The 17,705-nt window shown below is 48.9% G+C and overlaps 1 protein-coding gene across 28 annotated transcripts in view; it reads left to right on the plus strand.

The window, feature by feature from the left end:
* Positions 1-10,762: 10,762 nt before the first annotated feature.
* Positions 10,763-17,705, plus strand: part of CTIF (cap binding complex dependent translation initiation factor) — a 313,540-nt gene continuing 306,597 nt past the window's right edge. For 3 of the 28 annotated variants that reach the window (XM_058277661.1, XM_058277650.1, XM_058277662.1), the window contains exon 1: positions 10,919-11,226. The gene's annotated coding sequence lies outside the window, so the exon portion shown is untranslated. Of the gene's footprint in view, positions 11,227-11,715; positions 11,909-17,705 lie in introns of those variants that run through there. The other 25 variants (XM_058277670.1, XM_058277672.1, XM_058277676.1 and 22 more) reach the window with 20 other exon arrangements.

Here is a 17,705-nt window from a genome sequence, read left to right on the forward strand (position 1 = left end):
AAATGCTGAAGTGAGCAAATATTCCCCACTATCATTATCCAGTAATCAAATTCATTTTAGCAACTTGATTTGGCCTCATGCTGTGGGATAGAGGTACTCTGGGGGAGCTATATATACATCACATTGTTATAAATTAATTCCCATTTTAAATGAATAGGGAAGCTCATCATAGAAGGGGGTAATTCAGAGAATCCTTCTATAAAGCAAATGATTCTATTACATGAATAATCATTCTCTAATTTTGTTCTTTATGAATATGAAATGTTCAAATATTGAATTTTTTAAACATATGGAGATTATAGCTGAACATTCAGTTACCTTCAATTCCTTTTACTTCTTTATCATCATTATCATTATTTTCTTGATTATTATCACCAGGAAAGGCACTAAACTTTAGAAATATAAGAGAACTGCATTCCTAGAGGTCGTCTTGTCCATCATTAAACAGGTCTTGTTCTGTGCTGAGGATTCCCATAGCCTCCTTCAGTATCTACCTTTGGTAGTTTAATGGCCTTGGGCAAATCACCCAATAATGTAAACTCTCTGGGTCTCAGTTTCTTTATCTGTATAATGGGAATGATAATGGTACATTCATTACTTATAGGGTTGATGTAAGGATCAAATGAGATATGACTAGAGAGTGCCTCCTACATGCTGTGTGTTCCATTAATATCAGCTATTATGACTGTCATTAGTATAGTTAGTATTATCATTAAATGGGAGGGGTAGACTATCCCTCCCCTTAAAAGATGGTGATGATGCCACAATTGAGAATGGGAGCATACCAGGTGAAAGGAGAGTGACAAAGATGGTAGTCTGGGATGTCTTTGGTGCAAATGAATGCCATAGCTGACATGTCAGCCACTGAGAATGTGCTTGTTTCACAAGTATCCCTGGAGTTAATTCCACAGCAGCGTGGCTTCATGAAGCATAATATAGGTTAAGACCTGTGTCTGAATAACTAACGCTTCCAGAGATAGGCCAAGCCCAAGAAGATGGTATTTGAAAATTACAACTCAGTTGATAGCAGAAGAGGAGTTCACTGGCGCTGGCATAGTAATTAAATTACAAGGTGGTTATTAGTCTGCTCAGGCAAAATGATTGCATCTGAGTACTTTAAGTAGCCTAAGACTAAAATTCCTCCTAGGGGGAAAAAAAAAGCCAAACCTATAACTAAATTGATGCCATTTTCTACCAATTATAGATGCCCTCCAGTGTCTATAAGGTTGTCATGGCAACATGCCCGCTGAAAGGGTATGTTTGATAAGACCAGAAATAAAGTACAGCAGAAAGGGAATTTTCACATCTTGTCTCTGGGTCAGACCAAAATTGTTTTTTGGACTGGGGACAGGTGGACAGTCTGTGGCCCTCCCGAGATTCCAGGCTGGCCACCGCTGCCGCTCCCTGCAGGGAGAGCAGCAGCCCACACATTTCCCACACTGCTCCCTTCCCCTGGGACGGGCTTCCCTTCCACATCAGCCAAAGGGCATCTTTCTTGCTCTGAGAATCTCTCTTATCACTTCCTTCAAGCAGGCTTCCCTGACCAATTGCTAGACAAGATTCCATTCAATCACTTAACTATGCGCATCTAGAATTTTATAGAAATTCATTAAAACTACAGCAGAACTCCTATTTTGGTTTAAGATAGAAATGAATAAATTCAAGGGCTTCTTACAACTTTTATTATTAATGTATCAAACGAGCAAAAGCAGTCAACACCTATGGAGGAATAATGCTGTGAACCACACTGGTGCCATAGATGTGGTACCATCAGACAGCAAAATTTTGTCAGATCTGATGTTGGATGCATCAGATGAGCCGCTATTTAAAGAAACTATGGGGAAGCAGATTTGGCCCAACTGATAGAGTGTCTGCCTACCACATGGGAGGTCCAGGGTTCAAACCCAGGGCCTCCAGACCTGTGTGTTGAGCTGGCCCTTGTGCAGTGCTGATGCACGCAAGGAGTGCCGTGCCATGCAGGGGTGCCCGCTGCATAGGGGAGCCCCACGTGTAAGGAGTGCACTCTACAAGAAGAGCCGCCCCACACACCAAAAAAGCGTAGCCTGCCCAGGAGTGGTGCCGCACACACAGAGAGCTGATGCAGCAAGATGACGCAACAAAGAGACACAGATTCCTGATGCCACTGGCAAGAATACAAGTGGACACAGAAGAACACATAGCAAATGGACATAGAGAGCAGAAAACTGCTGGGGGGTGGGGGAGGGTAGAGGAAAGAAATCTTTTAAAAAAATAAAGAAACTATGGTGGGAGCAGGTGTAGCTCAGTGGTTGAGTACCTGCTCCCCACGTATAAGGTCCTGGGTCCAATCCCTAGTACCTCCTAAAAAAAAAATAACAGAAAGAAACTATGGTTACTCCTTTTATAAAAGGGATAATCAACTCATCAAATATCTTTTGTGTAAACTCCTATTCTCATATATTAGGTATATTTTAGAATTTAAGACATTTTCTCAATCCTTTTTGTGAGAGTGGAATATAAACAAATTCGATAACCAATGTTGTCAAAACAGAACAAGAGGTGGGGTGCACGTTTGTGTCTGTATATGTGTGTGAGAGACAGAAGGTCAGCTCCCGCAGGTCCAGGAGCACAGCTCCCTACTCCCCAGGGGCTACCGAGGCCACCCAGATGCTGTGCAGATGGCAAAGATCACGGCTCAGGCCAGGAGAGAATCCACAGTCTGGAGCATACTCCTCTTCTACCTGGGTTACCTCTTAGAAACAAAACCTAACTGTACCCCCTGGGCCAGAGAATAAAGTCCAAGTTGGTCAGATTCTCATTCAAGATCCCCATACAGCCTATCCTTGGTTTAACCACAACCACAAAAGTAATAACCAAACCTACCATAAAGTCTAACTTCCACTGAGCCCTTACTATGGGCTAAATGCTTAATTTGCATGTTGGGGATCGAATCTTTTCCCTCACAAAAGACACATTCAAGTCCCAACACCCGGTCCTGTGCATGTGAACTACTTGTAAATAGGACCTTTGAAGGAGTTATGAGTCAAGCTGTGCCCAAACTGAAGGAGGGTGGGTCTCAATCCAACAGGCTGAAGTCCTTAGAAGCCAAGGCAAGTGGACATAGAGAAAAGCCACGGGAGAAGCAAGAAGCTGGAAGTAAATGGAACCCAGAAGAGAAAGGAGAAGCTGCCTGCACATGCATCGCTCTGTGACGGAAGAACCAACGATTCAAGGATCACTGGCAGCCAGCCCCAGGACACCACAGACATTGGGGAGAAAGCGTCACCTTGCTGATGCTTCAATTTCGGACTTCTCATAGCCTCAAAATTGTGAGTCCATAAGTTCCCCTGGTTTAGGCCAACCCATTATATGGTGGTTGTTTTAGCAGCCTGGAAACTAAGACAGTACATTGTCTCATTTAATATTTAATCCCCACAGCAACTCGCTATAAAACAACTCCTTATTTTATAGAGGAAAAGGTGGGGGAGAGGGTGGGGATGGCAGAAGCATGGAAGGTGAAGGCAAGATTCAAATCCTGGTGTGCTTGCCTTCTAAACGCAGCCCTTGAACCAGCTACACAATCCTACCTTTCTGGACTTACTGCCTCCCTCTCCCCTTTGCTCACCTCTCCATCCTCTCCACCCACCCTCTGCTAATTCCCATTTAGGAGCTCCTGCTGCACTGCCTCTTGGAAAGCCCTCTTCCTACCCCTCCAGCCACACAGAGGATTCACACTCAAGCCTCAAAGCCTGGCTAGGGGCTACTTCTCCTGAACTATCCCATCTCTCCGGCTTTCAAGGCTTTCCCTTTCCTGAACAATCACTCTGTATAATACACTTTGCACATTTTGGATTTTAATCTTATACTGCCATTTCTTTTAAATGTGTATATCTTCTCTTATGAACAAAACCGTGAGATCCAGTAAGCCGAGATGAATTCACATTTTTGCGTACTTGGCATCCATGATATCTAACTTAGATCAGACACATGGTGTGTTCTTAATAAATACTAGGGTAATAAGTAAACCAATAAATTCACTCATACTTAGCTGACCGCATCTTCATTATTTACTGCAATCATTTAATTTATTAACAAATTCAAAATTCAGAGTGTGGTGTGTGTGCCCCAGGGAGTACACAAAATGAGCCACTAATATTTATCAATATTCACTTTTATGTTAAAAATGGGGAAAAAAATAACTTCTGTAAGAGCAAAAAGATTTTTGAATCATTAACTCGTAAAATTTAAAAAAATCCTTTTAAAATATTTTATTGTAGACCATCATTTAAAATTTTCAGTTTGATGAATGTTAAATGTATAAAATACATGAGTATAATCATATAGGTCTCTAATTTACAAACAAGCAAAAATATTAGAGATGTGAGATCAAAACAATTTTTTTGACTGATGAGGTATATGCACAAAGATCTTTGTTTTGGAGCATAGAATCATTTGGGGCATCAGATATACACAAACAAATGCACAGATTTCTTGGGAGACTCAGTTTAAAAGAAAAAAGCACCTCCACACAAATGCACCAGCAAGGAAGAACAATGTCCCCTGGAGCTGGAGGAGAGGCGCTGGCTGGGGACCGAATGGGGCATCCTGAGGTTCCTGATGAGGGGCGTGGCTGAGCTGGCTGGCTTTGCTGGGGACAGCCTGGGTGGACCACCACTTACTTGGGGACTGTGTGCCCCTGGGCAAGCTACCTCACCACTCCAAGCCTCAGTTTCTTCCATTGTAGGAGTTAGCGACGTCGATTATATGTCACAAAGCACAAAAAGTATTTTGCTTGTTGCCTGGCAAGTAGTAATGAATATATTAGCTACTCTTTTTTGAAAAGTGGATTTAGAGGCTGTGGAATGTTCAAAGTCAAGTTATTTTGCAGACAAAGCAGAACAAGATTTAGGAGACAGGAATCAGCTGCTTGAAGAGGGAGACATCTGGGATAGAAAAGGAAGGGCATCCTCAGGTGGGGGAAATCCTCACCTGGAAGGACCAGAATGGCCAAGCTCCTTCCTGTATACTTCCTGTCTTTTAGACCATCCCACACGTGGATTTTTGGATTACAGAGACTAGAAACCCATTCAACCTAGTGCAAATTAAAAGAAACAATTACAAGGATACAGAGATAGGAATCCAAGAGAGACATAGCAGAAAATCCTGGGAGGACAACTTGACAGTTAGCACCTGAGGCTACTCTAGACGCCTCTCTCCCAGCTCCACTCCTTCCCTCCCTCTCTCTCTTCTGCTTACTCACCTTGCACCCCACAAATCAAGCCAGTCCTGACCTGAGGTGCTTTCACCAATGAGCAGAGGTTTCTCTGCCTCTTCCTTCAGATTCTTGAAAGAGGGACTCCGATTGGCCCAGTTCATCTGATGGAGCCAGGGCCACTTCAGCACCAGCCTAGCCAATGACTGGAGCCCTTGGATCAGGGGCATACATGTGGTCCATTCAACTTTGGCTGCTCCTACCAGGGTGAGAGTGGCAACTTCTCTAGAAAGCGGCCTTGCAAACAAATAAACTTTTCTCCCAGGCCCTCATCATGGGCAACCCTGTGAATGAGGAATTAATGTCACTGACCTATGAGTTCTCTCCTTGAACTCTGAGGGATTTGAGGACCTCTGACAGTTCAAGGGCTTCTCTTATTGTCCACGAATCCTGCAAGGCAGGATCTGCTTTTCTTATGTTCCCTTGTGGATGTCAGGTCATTTTTTAAATGACTATTACAGGCTCTTTCTGCTCTCTTGAAAGGAAATAGTTTAAAATTCACCCTCTTTGCTAACTTGACAGCTTCCTTTATCAGATTGTAGGCTGCTTGAAGGGAGAACTTTGGATTTGGAAACCATTTTAGAGATCATGGAGTCCAACCCTCTCATTTTACATTTGTGAAAAGAAAGGCCCAGAGAGAGGACCTGTCACACAGCAGATTAGGGTCAGGTGAGGCTCTGAACTGAGTTTTACAAGCTTGTCCCGCACACTGCCTTGCAACGCCTTGTGTATTGTGCTCCCAATAAATCTTCGTTGGTTTTCTTCTTAGTTAGCTTTCAGCTTTCTCAAGGTCATCATTCTCTATTCATGTCACTTCTACCCCACCACCAACTTCAGCCTTAAAGGATCACGTTCCAGCTGCCTCTCAGCAGTTGGGGTGGTGTAGTGGAAGCTGAGATGAGACGTGGGTGAAATTTAACCTGGTTCTATCAAGCCATTATCTCTCCAGGCCAACACCAAAGTAACAGAGTGTGGACACTACACCGGAACTTCTTTCCCACTGCGGGGTCAGTGGCCATGAAACTACATGGACTCACATTCTAGTTTCCACCTAGAGTCACTACTTTTGCAACACCTCCCAGGCCAATGCTACAAAACAGGGTCTTAGGCTACTGCTGACTCCCGCCCAATGGGAAGTGGGTCTAGTCTCACTTTCCTCCCAGAAGCCTTCTCTGACCATCTAGCCTGCAGGGAACCCTTAGTATACTTAAAACCACCCTCACAGCCAGAGAACTTAATTTGCTCTCCTCCTATCTCACCTCTGGTCTCCTCAGCTCAGGAAGGCAGGTAACTTCCCTCCCACCATGCCTTATATAAATGTGTTGGCTGGTGGAGGATAACTTTTCCTTGGAAAACCTGGTAGGGGGATGGAGGAAGAAGTAATGGGAAAAAGAGGAGAAATATTTTCTTTTTCTGGTGTCTTAGGCAGGGGAGGATTAGGAGAAGCAACTGTTTAAAACAGAAAGATTCTGGCTTTAATTTTTAGACTGTAGTAAAAAAGTAGAAAAAGACAACTCCTGGTAACTCAAAATATGCCACAATTAAGCCAGTCCCAGGGTCACTTCCCCCAGGAATCTCCAGTGAACTCTGCACCTAGCAGCAGCTCCTCTGACCTAAGCCCTGCAGGTTGGGTGTAAGACCAACTGCAGAGCAGAGAAGGATGGATGCCAGGGGAGGGGCAAAGTGAGCCTTAGGCCTCCCACACGGGGAAACTTTGTTTTGCGGGAGCCACAGAGCATTCCCCCCAAAGATCCCCACTCCAGCCTGAAATCCCCAGCATCAGAGGCCATTTCAGAGGGCTCTCAATAAGAAGATCAAAATGTTGGGAGGGGGAGACAATGAAAAGATTATCTTGTACATGAATGAAAGTTTATGGGATTGGAACTAAGCTCTGGGCGTAGAGGAAGCGGGAGGTTAAGTTTTCATGGGCAGGGAGAGGCAGCGTGGGAGCCGAGGGCACTCCCAAGGAAGGCAGCCTTGGCTGGGGTGAACTATGGGGATCCTGGGGCAGCAGGATGGGGAGGAGAGCAGCACTGTCAGCTGTGAGGGGTAAGAGAGCTGGGACAAGCAGGACGTGAGGTGACTAGAAACGGCCGAAGGGCCCTTGAAGAAAACCTAACTTACTTTGCACATTAAGATGAGTCACTCCCTGCAACGCCCACTTGGCTGCCTGACTCTGCAGAAAGAAATATAGAAGGACCCTGAGAAAAGCAAGGAAACAACTATCATGTGTCAGAGCCTCTTTACATACATGAATCACCTGTTTTCACAAGGCCAAGACAATCGCTAAAAGATGGGAACAACTTAAGGGTCTGTCAACTGATGAACGGATAAACAAGATGTGATATATTCATATGATGGAATACTACTCAGCTGTGAGAAGAAATCAACTGGGGAAGCACATGTCAACATGGAGGATTCTTGAGGACATTACGTTGCGTGAAATAAGCCAGACACAAAAGGATGAATATTGTATGGTCTCATTGATATGAATTAAAAACAATGAATAGACTTATGGTTGCACTATAGAGTGTAGGTTGGTGGGAAATGGAATGTGGGGTGAGAAGGGGGAGATGCTGCTGGATGTAGGAAGAATGTTTAATAAGTCAATTGTAAATATGTGATAATGAATGGAGTTGATGGCAGCACATTATAATGAGTGTAACAAACACTATTGATTTATGGATGTGATTGTGGTTAAAAGGGGTAGTCTAGGGAGGTTAATGTTACTTGGAGGACAGCTGAAAGATAATATAGGGAATGTAGAATGGTGACTTTGGCGGTAGATGAAGATTGTGGTTACTAATATAAATACAGGAATGTTCTTCTCCCACAAAGTGTAAGAAAGTGGTGATACATGGCAAAATTATAAATAGTGTAACTTATGGAATATAGTTAACAACAATATTGTGATATTTTGGTAGCAAAAGCAAAGATGTTACTCTATTAATGCTAAAGGTAAAAAAAACAATATGAGGTTTGGTTTTGTGAGATATGGATATGATTATGTATTTTCTTTTCTCTTTTTCATTTTCTTCATTAATAAGGAGACCTTGCCTATGTCATTTAACTAATCTGCGTTCTTCTGTGTATTTTTCTGAACACTGGAGGAACAATGGAGTTTGTTGTTGGGATTAGATGAGATAAAAGTGCCTGGACAATACTTTTTCGGAGTAACACTTCCACAGTTCGTTGAGCTGCCTTTTTTTTTTTTTAAGATTTATTTATTTATTTATTTCTCCCCCTTTCCCCCCACCCTGGTTGTCTGTTCTCTGTGTCTATTTGTTGCATCTTCTTTGCTTCTGTTGTCATCAGCGGCACGGGAATCTGTGTTTCTTTTCGTTGCGTCATCTTGTTGTGTCAGCTCTCTGTGTGTGTGGCACCATTCCTGGGCAGGCTGCACTTTCTTTCGCATTGGGCCACTCTCCCTATGGGGCGCACTCCCTGTGCGTGGGGCTCCCCTACGCAGGGACACCCCTGCATGGCACTGGCACTACTTGCACACATCAGCACTGAGCACGGGCCAGCTCCACATGGGTCAAGGAGGCCCGGGGTTTGAACCACGGACATCCCATGTGGTAGATGGATGCCCTAACCACTGGGCCAAGTCCGCCGCCTGAGCTGCCTTTTGTATGTTATTTTATTTTTCTTAATTTGAAATAAGGTTAAAATAATAATAATTTAAAAAGACAGGTCATTAATTAAGCTGCCCAAGGTCACCCCATTTAGAGGTTTAGTAAGCTGTCCAAGCTAGAAAGTGGCATGCCTGGGATTCAAACCCAGGGATCAGGCTGGACTCTGGTTGCCCAGATCGCCCTCCTCACCCCAGGCACACACCCCAAGTAGAGGCATGTACTCTCCATGGATGCTTTGTATTCTGCATATTGCTCAGCCTCTCGTCACCTTTGGGCGTGTGATTTAACGAAAAAGCAAAGCCAAGACCCAGACAATTCCATTCTTGTTTCCGTTGCAGGTGGTGTGCCCGTCACACAATGTGCAAAAACAGCAGTGACAACAAGGTAGGTAACTGGCAATATGCTGAGCGGATAGGCCCTGGTACTATTATTCAACACTTTGTGAACCTAGGAAATTGTCCAGATGTTAAAGTATAAAAATAACATATTGCAGAGCCAAGGAGGCATAAAACATAAGTGCTGAGAGAGACAAGCCAGGTGGAAGATGCAGGTTTGCTGAAACATTTTTCTTGGGGGCTGACTGGTTACTGGGTCTGGGACCCAGACAACTGGCTTCTGGTACCCTCTTACAAGTTGCTTATGTCCCTGGGCCTGCTGCGTGAGGGGATAATACTTGCTGTGCCCTTTGGTTCAAGAATCCAATGAATGAATGTCTTTGCTGCTTTGCTTCCCTTCCATGTCCTGACCCATGCTGTGCCCCTAGCCTAGAAGACCAACCCTTCTCTCTTCTCCATGCAAAACAAAATCCCACTCATCCTTCAAGGCTCCCTTTAAGACCTGCCTCCTGTGGGCGGCTGTCCCTGCTCCTACTGCCCGGTAGGCTCACCCTCCAGCCCCGCCCCCTCCCCTTCCTCTCTGCTAAGTTGACTGCTCCGACCTTCAGAATTCACTCTCTTCTCTCTCATCTGCAGTCTTTGTACCCAGGACTTCCTTAGCCAGATGCCTGCCCCTTCCTTTACCTTTGTTAAGCATCTTAATTCCTAGCTCAGGTCCCATCTCCTCTGGGAAGCCTTCCCTGACCCTCTCCTTGCACCTGGGTGGGGGGCTCATCCTGAGTGTTTCCTAGCACTTTCTGCTTATTCCTATACCCACCCCTTCTACTCTCCTCGGCTGTGGTCCTTATACTACTTTGACCTCTTTGAGGGCAGGGGCTGAGTAAGGGTCTTTCTCATCTTGGCATTCCCAGACATGCCCAGTCTGTGGAAAGTGCTCACGAAATGTTATGTAAATGAATTAATAAATGGAATTGTAAGGCAATTATACTGTTACTCTAATAGATTTATAACCCCCTTACTTGGAGGGGCACACAGCATCATATATCTCCTGAAGGCCTCTTTGTACCAAGTTCAGTGTCTGGCACCTAGTGGTGTTCAGAAAACACTGGAGATTTGGCTAAGTGATTACTGAATTATCTACTGCAAGGAATTCTCCCAGCCACCACCTCCCAGGCCTTAGCTTGGCCAATGGAAAATTAATTGGTTGCAAAGTGCATATCTAATTACAACATCAAGCCCCTGCCACAGAGATGCTCAAATGTTAATTATAACATATGCAGCTCAGTAACAGACGTTAGCATTTAATGCCGCATTAATAACGCCACTGGGGCCGCCCAATACATACACAAAGCTCCCTTTTATCTGCCATTAGGGCAGACTTTGCACTTTAAGGACGGGAGTCCTCATCTTTAAAGCCTTCCTGCCCCTAAAACCAAACGTTTCCCTTGCAAGCCTGGGCAGCGCCTGAGCCCCCAGTTCTCCCAACGCAGAGGTCTTCATCCAGGGCCGCGCCAGAGGCCGGGGACATCCGGCGCGGGTGTAGTCGTCGCCAGACTGGACCGCAGCTCAGGCGGCAGCCCGGGGCGTGCAGGCGGCTCCAGCTCTCCAGGGCCCGCCATCCCGGGAAAGAAAGGCGAACTACATTACCCAGCAGGCCTCCCGCCGCCCTCTTTCCTTTCAAGGCCTTGCACGTGGCCGGGGGGAGGGCGGGGCCTGGACGTCACTCTGTTACATTCTCTTCCCCTGTGTCAGAGCAGGGATCATTTTTTTTTTCTTCCTCTACACCCTCCCCCTCACCCACCCCTCCCTCCCTCTTCCCCTTCCCTCCCTCCCTCCCCTCCGGGCTGGGTCTGAGCGCAGGGGCGCCGGAGCCCCTCCGCAGCCGGGACACGCGGAACTCGAGGCAGGAGTCGGCTCCCGGGAGCCTCTTCCCACCCTTCCCCTTCCCTGTCCCCTTCCCCCATCCCCCGACTGGGCTTGGAGCGGCGGCCGGAGGAACCCCGAGGTGAGCATCCCGTCGTTCGTCCCCTTCTTTCAGTCATCTCAGTTTGCCTATGGATTCGGGAACTCAAGAGGAGGGCGGTGACGTGCGCGTGCCTCTAGATAAAAATGGGAAAAACGCCCCTAACGATTAGCCCCCTTCCCCCTCCCAGCCAGCACCCACCCCCTCGCCCCCCTGGTCAGGAACGACGCCCCGCATTCTGGCGCCATCCCCGGTTCTGTCCCGATCTCCACCCGGTGCGGAGCCGTGGCCGTGGAGCTTCAGCGCGGAGGGGGTCTGGGGTCTTGGAGGGCGGGGGGCCTAAGGCTGGAGGGCTACTCGCGTTGGCGCCGCGCGGTGTAGCCGCTGTCATGTGCCGGGTTCCGACCCGGGGGAAGGAAGGGAGCGGGCGTGATTCCTCTGCCTTTTGTTTTGAAGCCCGCATTTGCTGCATCGAGCAGTGGCAGTAGCTGCCAGCCAAACTTGCAGCTGTTTCTGACCGCGCTCCGCCGAGGTAGGGAGCGCGGCTCGGGCTGCTGGCAGGCCCCCGAGAGTGTGTCTTCGCGGCGCCCCTCCTTCCCCTGGTGATTGATTGTATCTGTGGGAGCGCCCCTGAGTGTGTGTGCGCGCCCGTCCCCGCGGGCGCGGGGATGTCTGTGGATGGCTGTCGTCTAGACAGGCTGCGGCCCCCCCCCCTTCGTCCCCGGTGAGCCCGCGGGCCGCGAGGGGCGCGGGGGATGGGAGCAGAGGGAGAAACCCAATCGGTGGATCCATTATGGGCACCCCTGGTCATTCCCCACCGTTGTGATAATGTTGGCTTTTTAAAAAATTATTATTTTTTCTGTTGCGGTGTATTCTGGCCTGGGGAATAGATCCACTCTGCGGAGCGGGGGTTAAATTAATGAGCAATGAGGAAACCCATCTCGGGGTGGCGAGCATGACTTGAGCGACCGCGGGGTGGGCTCCGGCTCGGGCTCATCAGGACGACAAGCAGGTGCCTGTCCCCCGACGCCTGCCGAGCCGGACGGTAGGGGTCGGTGGACGTGTCTGCGGCGGTGGTCTGGGGGACCCCGAGGGCCTTGTGCCCGAGCCCGGGCGCGTCTGCTGGAGGAGTCCTGAGGTCCACGCGTCTGGTCTAGGTATTTCTCTTCGTTGACATTAGGAGACAATCGGGGGTCCGAGCCCTTACCTTGTCCGCGTTGATTTTGTGGCGTTTCCGAGTGTTTGGGGTTGGGGCTGGGGAGGGCGTGTGTGAGCGGGAAGGGGGTGCGAAGTGTAGGGAGGAGGGACGGCTGGCGGCGCGGTGTGCGTCCCCACCTCGGGGAGTGAGGTGTTGCCTCCCCCGCCCAGCTGTTTGTGTGTGTACACACCGATCTGGCGCGCGTGTGTGCGGGGGGCGGGGACCGCAAGCCGCGGTGTAGTGGGGACACGCGCGGCCGGGGATCCCTGGCCAGGCGCTGCGGAAGCCCAAACCCCCACCCAGCCACGCCACTTCGTCCGAGTTGAGCTCGCTGCGTGTGTGTGCCCCCGCGCGCTCGCCCGGGCTACTTGGAGAGGTCTTGTGGCAGCTGGAGGGAGACAGACTCTTGGGTTGCGGGTGCGCAGCGTCACTGCGAGAGTCCCTGAGCCGCAGCGCGTCCCGGGTCCCGCGATCTCTCCTTCCGCATCCCAGACGCTCCAGACCCAGCGGGCTGGCAGCCTACCGGGTCGGCCTGGGCCCAGAGGAGCGCATGGCACCGCCCCCGGGACGAGCTCGGGTTGACCCTTGCCCAGAGGCGGTCTGTGGGTGCGCATGCTGCTCCTGCCCGCCACTGCCTTCGCAGACCCCGGCGAATTCGCGCCCCTTTCCCAATTCTCGGATCCCGGGGCCCGTGGAGCCGGAGACTGCCCCGGGCCCAGCCCGTGCCCAGCCCCTCGCCGCCGCCTCGGCTGCTGCGGGGGCCCAGCCGGCCGCGCGCCTCTGCCCGCTCCTCCTGCCCGGCGCTCGGCCTCTGCGGCTGGGGGATTATTTCCTGGGCCGGGGGCCCGCGCCGGAAGGGGGGAAGCGGCTGGAGCCTCAGGTTCCGCGGCGGCTGGAAGCCCCAGAGGGTGAAAGTGACACAGCACGGGCGCAGCAGCCCGCGGAGCTAGAGGAGAGAGGAAGGAGCCGCCCAGAGGGCGGGGAAGGGCCACCCTGCCGCCACCACTGGGGTCCTGCAGCCCGGCCTAGGGTCTGGGCCGAAAACCTCAGAAATTCAGGTTCTGAGCGTTCTCGGTCCGCATGAGGAAATTGTGTGGCTTTAAAAAAAAATACACCATTATACAGGAACAGAATGCACCGACAGACCTTAGACGTCGAGCCCTCACAGGATGCGCTCAGGTTGCTGGAGGAAACTCCTTTGAGTATTTAAAAGCAGATTCGATTTACACGCATATCAACTCCTTGGGTCAGGTGTCTGTCCTGAGTAATGTATGCCCAGGTGTTGTAACCGTGTAACTCGTTCTGGAGTGCAGTGTCATCAGTGATGAACAGATTGCTAGAATAGTGGGATTTTCATATATCATTGCACTTATGAGGAGGACCTGGGGAGGAAGGCTGGCACCATGTGAATACATCAAGATGCTGAGGTAAAGGGATTGGCCCAAGGCCTCTCAGTAGGCAAAGGCCTACATTTTAGCTCTCAGTGATTTCTTCTCTTGACTCATGGCTTTTTATTTTTAAAGGGGCCATTGTTTTGTTTTTTTTTTGAGAGTGGACCTACTAAACATAAGGAAAGCCATAAATATAAATTATGCTGGTATTTATTCTTTGTCAAAATGCTTTTGATTTGCTAACAGCCCCTAATGAGAATAGCCATTACAGAACAGAATTCTACATTGGTGCTGCACTCACTCAAAAATTTGCTGTTGATGAATGGATATCTGCTGTGATACATCCAGTATATGTATACCAGAAACATACTAGTAGGTAATGGGTACAGAATACTTACACATGGGCTGTTCACGGGGCTGTGTTCACAGAGGCTTTATTGAGTGCGAGGTTTATTCTTTAGTTACCAGTTTCAGAACCATCTAATTTGACTTGTGGGCCCCTGACAACCCATTCCAGTTTGTACACCCCTCCCCATCTCCTTGGTTGGGGAAGCCTAGAAGAGAGCAAATTGTTCATACATGCCTGTATTTATTTCTCAGAGTTCATGTACAGGAAGGTTCTTAGATACAGTCTAGAGAATTGAGCCAAAGTATCACGATTAACTCACAAATACCTAATGAGTGCCTCCATGTTTGTGTATCTAGAGGGGCATACAAAGAAAATTTCACACTCAGCCCCTGCCTTCCAAAAACATATTCTAGCTGTGGAGATAAGTATAAGAGTTTAAGTTCAACAAATGTTTATTGAGCACCTAATATTGGCTAGGTACTCTACTGATTTTGGGGTATACAAAGATAATATCGCAGAAGCAGTTAGGTGACAATGGAATAAAATGAATGATTCAGAGCCTGCAAGAGAGGAAGAAACCATAAATATTTCAGGGCACTCACCCTGGGATCTAGTCAATTTCTCATTTGCTTTTTGCGAGGGACCCAGATGCCAGTTCTTATCATAGAGCAGAGGGAAGCAACAGGAAAGAAAACCCTTATGCACCTGTTATTCTGGACTTCAGGCCGTTTGGAAGTTCTTGGGGTTCCCTGAGATGTGCCCTTCAGTAGAAGCTGGTGGGGAGTTACCCTGAAGCCAGCCAACAGGTTCCTCCTCTGAGCAGGGAGAAGCCAACAAGGTGTTCTCCATGGTCCTGCCCCAGCTCCGATACTCTCCAATTCCATCTCGCGCAGGCTTTGTCAAGGTCTCACTCAGGCCCTGACAGGATTTCGTAGATTCTGTCTTCTTGGTCTGTGTAGGTATTTTAAAATGGGTCTGCTTTTTATCTGCTCCCAAACCCAATTCCAGTGGTCCCTGACATTGTCCCCCAGTTTCATCTCAGTTTGGGGGTCCATTGCCCATACTCTAAGGTCATGTTCTTTGCATGGAGGAGGAAGCAAGAAGTGGGTAGTTGGGATGGAGACAGACTCCAAGCCCAGATAGAGAACAAGAGAGGCGAACAGATGGGCAAAATGCAGCCTTTGAGAAGCCTCCAGACTAGATGGCATTTCTGCCTAACTTCCCCAGTAATATGGCAACCCTTTGTGATGTTCTTTTGGGAGGTGGGGATTCTCCACTTCTGGGCCTCCCTGCTGACTGACTGCTCATCAGAGCCTGGCTGCTCCCATTCAGGCTTTGGTTTTCTCCTGCCTTCCTGCTTCATTCTGCATTTAACCTAACTTAAAGCAGTGCTACCTTTGTTGTCAGAGTGATGGGGCCTTCTCTCTGAATGATCACCATGCTGCCATCAGCACCTGCCTTTTGTTTCTGAATTAAGCCCAGGCAATGTGAGAGCACAGTCTAGGGTCCTGGGCACCCAGAGCTGAGAAGGGCCTTGGAGGTGACCTACTCTCCATGTGACGACCCTGAAGCGCAGGAATGCGAAATGGCCTGGCCAGGGTTCAGGAAGGTCTTGGCAGAGCAGAACAGGAAAGCTGGATTCTGATTCCACAGTCAGTCTTCTTTTTCTAGATCATGATATTTTATTTTAAAAACCGTGGGTCCTGACTTCCCAAAAAGCGAGAGTACTTCCTCTCTCCTTTCTTCTGGCCCTGGGAAAGCCTCTGGAATTTATTGTTTTAGTCTTGGGATTGCAGTCCTGTAGAATAGGCGGAGTTTGCTTCATGGTTCTATCCCTGGAATAGATAGGGGCATATATTTGGGAATGGTGGTGGGCCCTGAAGTGCTTGCAAAGTGGTTGTGGATGTGCATTTTCCTAGGGAAAGGATTCATAGCTTTCATTTGATTCTCAATGAACTCAAGTAAGGACAAAAACTAATGGGGGGATGGTAGGATTTGGATGGGGGGGTGATTGGCATTGGGAACTAAGACCCACACAGGGCTTTACAGTTGCCAAAGCATTTCACACGGGTTAATTCATCCACTTTTCACAATAGCTCTCTGCGGTTGTTACCATTACCTCTGTTTGCAGATAAGGAAACAGAGCCTTGGTGGTTGGTGACATGCCCAAGTCACAAGCAAGGGGCGGAACAGGGCCTTCTTACTTCAGCATCACTGACATCATTGTGGTTTTGTGAGTGAAGGGCCTTAAAGAATGTAAAGGAATTAGCCAGGACCAGAGGCTGGAGGAAGACATTGTGAAGATGGAGCGCTGAAAGCGGAGGTGTGGAGCCTGACGCTGCCACGGCGCAGGAAGGGAACCACAGCGCAGGAAGGGAACCACAGCAGTAAGGGCAAGAGCAAGGGCAGGCAGGGGTCAGACCTGAGGGCCTTTGTGAGCCTGGCTGCAGACCTTGGCCTTTAGCCTGTATGTGAAGCATAGAGGAAGGGGCTGTATGCAAAGGCAAGGCCTGTACCCTGCAATCAGGGGAACATGACTGGGAGCTAGGCAGCTCTTGGGCTGATGGGGCCATAACAGACTCATCCCAAGGGATGAGGCCTGGAACCAGGACCGTGAATCTAGGGATGGAGGGAGAGTTGCATTTAAAAACTATTTGGAGGGAAGCGGACTTGGCCCAGTGGTTAGGGCACCCGTCTACCACATGGGAGGCCCACAGTTCAAACCCCCGGCCTCCTTGACCCATGTGGAGCTGGGCCACGTGCAGTGCTGATGTGCGTAAGGAGTGCCCTGCCACGCAAGGGTGTCCCCCACATAGGGGAGCCCACGCACAAGGAGTGCGCCCTGTAAGGAGAGCCGTTCAGTGTGAAAGAAAGTGCAGCCTGCCCAGGAATGGTGCCACACACACAGAGAGCTAACACAAGATGACGCAACAAAAAGAAACACAGATTCCCGAGCTGCTGACAACAACAGAAGCAGACAAAGAAGAACACGCAGCAAATAGACACAGAGAACAGACAACTGGGTCTGGGGGGGGGGGGCGGGGGAGGGGAGAGAAATAAAGAAAGAAATCTTTAAAAACAAAATAAAATAAAAACTATTTGGAGAGTAAAGTCTGCAGTGATTGCTTTGATTTGGGGCCAAATGGAGGAGCCCCCGTGACTCCTAGGTTTATGGCCTCACTGATTTGGTGGATGGCCACTCTTATCCAGGTTTGAAATTCTGGTCGCTAGAGTCATCTGCTGTGGTTGGGGTGAGAGGGAGGATTGTAGTGAGTTCAGTTAGTCACATTGAATTTGAATTGCTGGTAGGATAGTCTGATGGCGACGGTACAGTCTACAGATAATAAACCAGTCAGGATGGGGGCCTGAGGATGAAGTAGGGGCAGGAGCTGCAGATTTGGGAGAAGGGACCAGTCTGAGAGTGACCCTGGTGGTGGCTGCTATAGACAATAGGACAAGGCCGCTTCCTCCCATTGTCAGAGAATCCTTTGTCATGCGGGGCTGCTGTTGTCAGGGAAGCCAGGCGGGGATGCTGTGTCATGCTGGAGGCCCAGCTGGCAGAATCCAGCGACAGCCAAGAGCT

This window comes from Dasypus novemcinctus, chromosome 16 (genome assembly GCF_030445035.2).
Source record: "Dasypus novemcinctus isolate mDasNov1 chromosome 16, mDasNov1.1.hap2, whole genome shotgun sequence".
NCBI lineage: Eukaryota > Metazoa > Chordata > Mammalia > Cingulata > Dasypodidae > Dasypus > Dasypus novemcinctus.